Genomic DNA, 6,000 nt, shown 5'->3' on the forward strand with positions numbered 1-6,000 from the left:
GAAAAGTTGGTTAACAACCTCAATATTCAAAGATCTGCTAACTAAACCATGATCCATTCATATAGGTAATACCATGCAGCCAGTACAGTAGAAGCTGTAGAAAAGTACAGGTATCCCTTTCTACTCAAACTGATAATCCCTGACTCAGAAACCAGACAGATTCAGATAGCAAGGGATACTTGTATTCAATGACATGGAAAGATGTTCATGATATACTAAATAAAAAAAGGTTACAAAACAATATATACTGTATTTTTTGTTAAGTAGCACATTTACATGTATTTGTATATGCACGTAAAAATGAAACTGTTTCTACACTGCCTATAATGTTTTTGTCTTTGATTACCAATCCCAACCTAATTTCTTATAATCAATAAAAAATTAAATACAGATTTTCTTTCAGAGATTACAAGGTAGGATTTGGAAAACCAAGTCCTGGCTCTACTACAGGACTAAGCAGTACCATGGTTAAAAAGCAAGCAGTTAGGAAGGAAAAAAGAAAGATGAATGAGATAACCTGAGATAAAGAAGGGGGCCTGAGGCTTTACACCAGGCTGAAGGCCCTCTTGCCCAATAACAGCTACTCTCTAAAATATGTTTCACTAGAGCCAGGCCAGTCTCTTCACTGTCTTCCCCCTTACTCATTTTCCACTATGCTTGCTGGTCATTCTAATTCCCCAAGTGTTGACTGGCCTCTGTGATTCCTCTGTTTAACATCAATTCAAGTCCTCCTTCCTTCAGAAAGCAGTCTCTGACTATTCCAGGCAACAGTGATTTCTCTCTTCCTTGGAACCAGGTATATTTTCAAATTCAGAGATCTACTTAAGAGAGTCACTCAAAATCTCTAAGGTTGTAGTCAATGCACTGGAGTGCCAGACAGGCAGCTCCAGATCATTAAAAAGGCATTTTGTCACTAGTGAAATTATGAAAGTTTAAAACGTGGTCAACGTGTACAATATGCCCACTTCCATAAAGATACTTTGAGTATAGGACTTCCCTGGTGGCGCAGTGGTTAAGAATCCACCTGCCAATGCAGGGGACACGGGTTTGAGCCCTGGTCTGGGAAGATCCCACATGTCACGGAGCAACTAAGCCCAGGCGCCACAACTACTGAGCCTGCATTCTAGAGCCCGCAAGCCACAACTACTGAGCTCACATGCCACAACTACTGAAGCCTGAGCGCCTAGAGCCCGTGTTCCGCAGCAAGAGAAGCCACCGCAATGAGAAGCCCACAGACCATAACAAAGAGTAGCCCCTGTGCAGCAACGAAGACCCAACGCAGCCAAAAAAAAAAAAAAAAACTAAGTGGCTCTCAAAATATGGCCCCAGGCCAGCAGCATCAGTTATCACCTGGCAACTTGTTAGAAATCCAAATTTTCAGTCTCTACCCCAGATCAGAACTCCAGAGATGGGGCCCAGCAAGCCTCCAGCTGATCTTGATGCACAGTGAAGTTTGAGAACTACTGACTAAGGAAACGGCTGGTATTAACTAATTAAAAAAAAAAAGATACCTTGAATATAAACTTGGGAAGCGAAAAGATAAAATGGCAATAAAAAAGGAGAAATCAAGTAATTTGTGTTGTACTCTATCTAAAGACACACTTAATAAGGGAAGGTACTGTTAGTGAGGCAGATTGTCTAGGCTAGTTCACTCACTGCCCACTCCCAACCACTTCTCCCTTGTCTTTCTCTACTGCAAAATCCAGAAAGCTAAATACACCATCTTTCAGCCTTTAAAGCCGAGAGTGGAGATGACATTTTGGCCAAGGAGATACAGGCAAAAGCTCCTGGGGTGGGCTTTTCTTTCTGTTTTGCTCTTCCAGCTGCCTAAAACATGGACCTAATGCAGGTACATCAGCTATTTGCAACCCCCAAAATGAAAGCAGACAGAAAAAAGTGAGAAGTCTAGGTCCTTGCTGATGTTGGTGCTATACAGTCCCAGTATGTCCACATCCAGACTTCTTGTTAGGTGATAAAAATAAACCCCTATTTGTTAGAGTCACTGTACAGTAGGTTTTTGGTTCCTTGCAGCTGCAGGCATTCCTGATACAGTTAGCAGGGAGCTTAGAAGAGTGTTCTCAACTATCTTTCCTCCCCAACATATAAGAGAGCTAGAACACTTGCCCTTCATTAAGTTACTCACTACAACTGTGATTCTCAGCCTGGTAGGCATCCGAATGTGGGAAGCAGAGAGGGCAGTGGTCTAGAACCCTGGTGATTACCAAAGCAATGTCTCTCTCCTAAGCACATGTCTGGGAGGCCATTCAATCTGGTCCCTCCAAAAATGCAGCAAGGGGCTTCCCTGGTGGCGCAGTGGTTGAGAGTCCGCCTGCCGATGCAGGGGACACGGGTTCGTGCCCCGGTCCGGGAGGATCCCACATGCCATGGAGCGGCTGGGCCCGTGAGCCATGGCCGCTGAGCCTGCGCATCCGGAGCCTGTGCTCCGCAACGGGAGAAGCCACAACAGTGAGAGGCCCGCGTACCACAAAAAAAAAAAAAAAAAAAATGCAGCAAGGACTTTTTGTTTTTCTACTCAAGTTGCTCCTTTCTTTCGAAGTCAATTCTTCTTCCAAATTTTATTCCCTACTAAGTAATTACTAAGAAATTATTTAGGTAGTTACTTAGTAAACCTCTCACAAAACCATTCTATTAAAAACAATGTTTTAACCCCACAGAAATAAAAACCAAATTTCTGTTTTAAAGGCATTTGTATTTACAGGCATTCTCTTATTATATTTATCATGGTTATAAAAACCCTGGTACTCTGGAACTCAGTTATGTACAGATGCCTGTGACAGCTTATTTTCCAGAGATAATATAGCTCTTACTTTATTAATCACTCTTTCAATGCATTTTACAGTTGTTTTGATAGTTTCCTACTGATTTCCTGCATTTGGGAAATACAGGCTTTCTTCAAGTAGGCACATTTCCACAAATTACCCATAAAAAGAACTTATACTCAAATTAAAAAACATCCTCATATATGTTCTTTTACTTTACTAAGCTATAAAATGTGGGTTAAGAAACTTCCAGGCCAGAATCACTAGATATTTGAGAGAAGGGAAATAAAAGAACTTTCTTGTATATAATCAACTTAGCTGTTCCCTTTTCAAAAGTAATACAAACTCATCATCAGTGAAGAAACAAAATAAATGTGAATGAAAGACACATGGCACTAAGAAAAGACCAACCTCTCAATACAAATCACAGCAACTAAACATGCAAGGTAAAGGATTTTGGTGAACTGTTTATTTTTAAATGGCAACCTAATTCTAGGATAGGGATCTTCTCCAAAATATACTCTGAAGTATCCAAATATTCTCAGAATGTACAAGAAAATACTGCTAGTCTAGAACGTTTAAACCCACCAAAATCTACAGAAATTCACAAAAGCAATCTTCTTAAGTAACACAAGAAGAAGGAAAAAACAAAAACAAAAACCAAGGTTAGGGAAAGCTCCCTCCAAAACTGCAACAGATTTGGCATTTAATTTTTCTTTTCACTGAAAAGTCAGAAAAGAATAATCTAAATCACTCTTCCAAACAGGTCTTCCCTTCACCGGCCTGGTTGAGAAAATTACTTAGTTGTCAATAAAGTAAAGACTTCCATCCAATACTCTGGGGTTCCGCCAAGTTCACTCTTCTGAAACCTCAGTGAAAGGTTTGATCCCGGTCAGGCGCCTGCAAAGGTCTGCCAAGAGTGTCAGGGCACAAGCCAGGGCAAACCATGCCCTGGTCAACAACTCAAATCAGTGGGCCCTGCTGATGATTCCTATTCAAAGGATAGTGACACTGTTCACTTGGAAAATTAAAATATACATTTAATAGCTCTAGAATATCATCTGGCAGCTTTCTGTTGTTTTTTAAATTGTATTAGTAATTTCTTGGGGGTAAAAATCACTACTAAACTAACTTAGATTTTAAAATGAGAAGCTATGGTATGGACTTACATCCTCCTCAAACAAAAGCTAGCCCAAGAAGCTTTTAAAATGTTAGACATATGTGTAGGTGTACCTGCTACGACATGGTGGGAATAAATTTAAAATTTCTTCAACTCAGCTCGACAAATGCATTTTTATTATTAGAAACTAAACAAATCCAAGAAAATTTAAGCAACATTACCATACTTGGTGCCTCCAAGTCTAGGTACATTGAAGAACTTCTTATGTGAACTGTCATTTAATGTTTCAATAAGGTACTCAAAGGCATATCCTGAAAAAAAAATTATACTTTCATTAAACACTGCTACAAATCACCTTATTCAAAGTGAAAATACCTAGAAACCAGTTTTGTCCAAAAGAATTTTCTGTAATGGCTCCAACTTTCTATATTTGTGCTATATTACCTATATTTTCTATAGGTAGCCGTGGCCACTGAGCACTTGAAATGTGGTTGCAGCGACTGAGCAACAGAGTTTTTAATTTTATTTAATTAATTTAAATTTAAATAGTCACATGTGGCTAGTGTCCACTGTATTGGACAGTAAAACTCTAAGCCATGACTCTTGTCTAATAAAAACTGAAAAAAAATTATACTTTCATTAAACACTGCTACAAATTACCTTATTCAAAGTGAAAATACCTAGAAACCAGCTCTGTCCAAAAGAATGTTCTGTAATGGCGCAAATTTTCTATATTTACGCTATATTACCTGTATTTTCTACAGGTAGCCGTGGCCATTGAGCACTTGAAATGTGGTTACAGGGCTTCCCTGGTGGCGCAGTGGTTGATAATCTGCCTGCCAATGAAGGGGACACGGGTTCGAGACCTGGTCTGGGAAGATCCCACATGCCACGGGGCAACTGGGCCCGTGAGCCACAACTACTGAGCCTGCATGTCTGGAGCCTGTGCTCCGCAGAAGAGAGGCCATGACAGTGAGAGGCCCACACACCGCGACGAAGAGTGGCCCCCACTTGCCACAACTAGAGAAAGCCCTCGCACAGAAACGAAGACCCAACACAGCCAAAAATAAATAAATTAAAATAAATAAATTAGAAAAAAAAAGAAATGTGGTTACAGCGACTGAGGAACAGAGTTCTTAATTTTATTTAATTGATTAAAATTTAAATAGTCACATATGGCTGGTGTCCACTGTATTGGACAGTAAAACTCTAAGCCATGACCCTTGTCAAATAAAAACTGGTAAAATAATTAACTCCTGAAAATGTGATAATAAAGAATACCTAGAAAGGGGCAAGAATACTTAGAAAGTAAAATAATTAAGTCCTGAAAATGTGATAATAAAGAATACCTAGAAAGGGACAATAAGAATGATTTAAAGGATGAATAGGCATGTTTTGTGAAGACATGTCCTGAAAATTGCATAAATACAGACAGGACAACGCCACAATTATGTTAGAAGAACTGATTTTTTAAAAAATAACCAAAAGATGGACTTTTACACAGCATTCAACAACAGGAATAAAATCAAAACCAAACCAAAACAGCTTATCAGGTAAGACCTTCACAGGCTTTAAGACTAAAGGTAAAGGTGAACAACAAAATATCTGGGTAAATTAGCAGATACTCCCTAAAAGACACGTCTTTCTGGTTTTGTACGAATTGAAGCTTAACTACCAAGTCAAAGACCCAGGGGACTTATCTGAATGTGCCCCAGCTCCTAAGGTTCTTGGGGGAAGTGGCGGGGAGGCAGCCTTGAGGTTAAAGAACCTTCAGATCTTTTGTGCAGATTCACTGCAGTAGGTGGGCAGGACCCCCAACATTGCTAGGACCTTGGTCCGAAATGAGAAGCGATAAGCACTGTTCACTTTTTGAGAATATATAATGTTTTTCCTTTTTTATTGAGAGTTAAGCGAGGGAGGTGGATGGGGGGAGGAGAGCCAGCGCTGCAATAAATGGTCCGAGAACTGGCTGACCAGTGTTCGGCCTTGACCACCCCCCACTCTGCTTCCAGAGGCAAAGATAGAGGGAGGGGCTCGAGGCTGGACAGCGGAATAAACAACTAGCTGCGTGAGACGCCACCAAGGAGACACTAGCCCCCA

General features: G+C 40.3%; 1 protein-coding gene across 1 annotated transcript in view; it reads right to left on the bottom strand.

Annotated features, from left to right (window-relative positions):
- Positions 1 to 4,206, bottom strand: part of IREB2 (iron responsive element binding protein 2) — a gene marked incomplete at both ends in the record, with an annotated part of 44,520 nt that extends 40,314 nt beyond the window's left edge. Inside the window, one exon of the mRNA XM_079701101.1 lies at positions 4,122 to 4,206. The remainder of the gene's footprint in view (positions 1 to 4,121) is intronic.
- Positions 4,207 to 6,000: the final 1,794 nt, after the last annotated feature.

This window comes from Hyperoodon ampullatus (assembly GCF_949752795.1).
Source record: "Hyperoodon ampullatus genome assembly, chromosome: 3".
NCBI classification, from domain to species: domain Eukaryota; kingdom Metazoa; phylum Chordata; class Mammalia; order Artiodactyla; family Ziphiidae; genus Hyperoodon; species Hyperoodon ampullatus.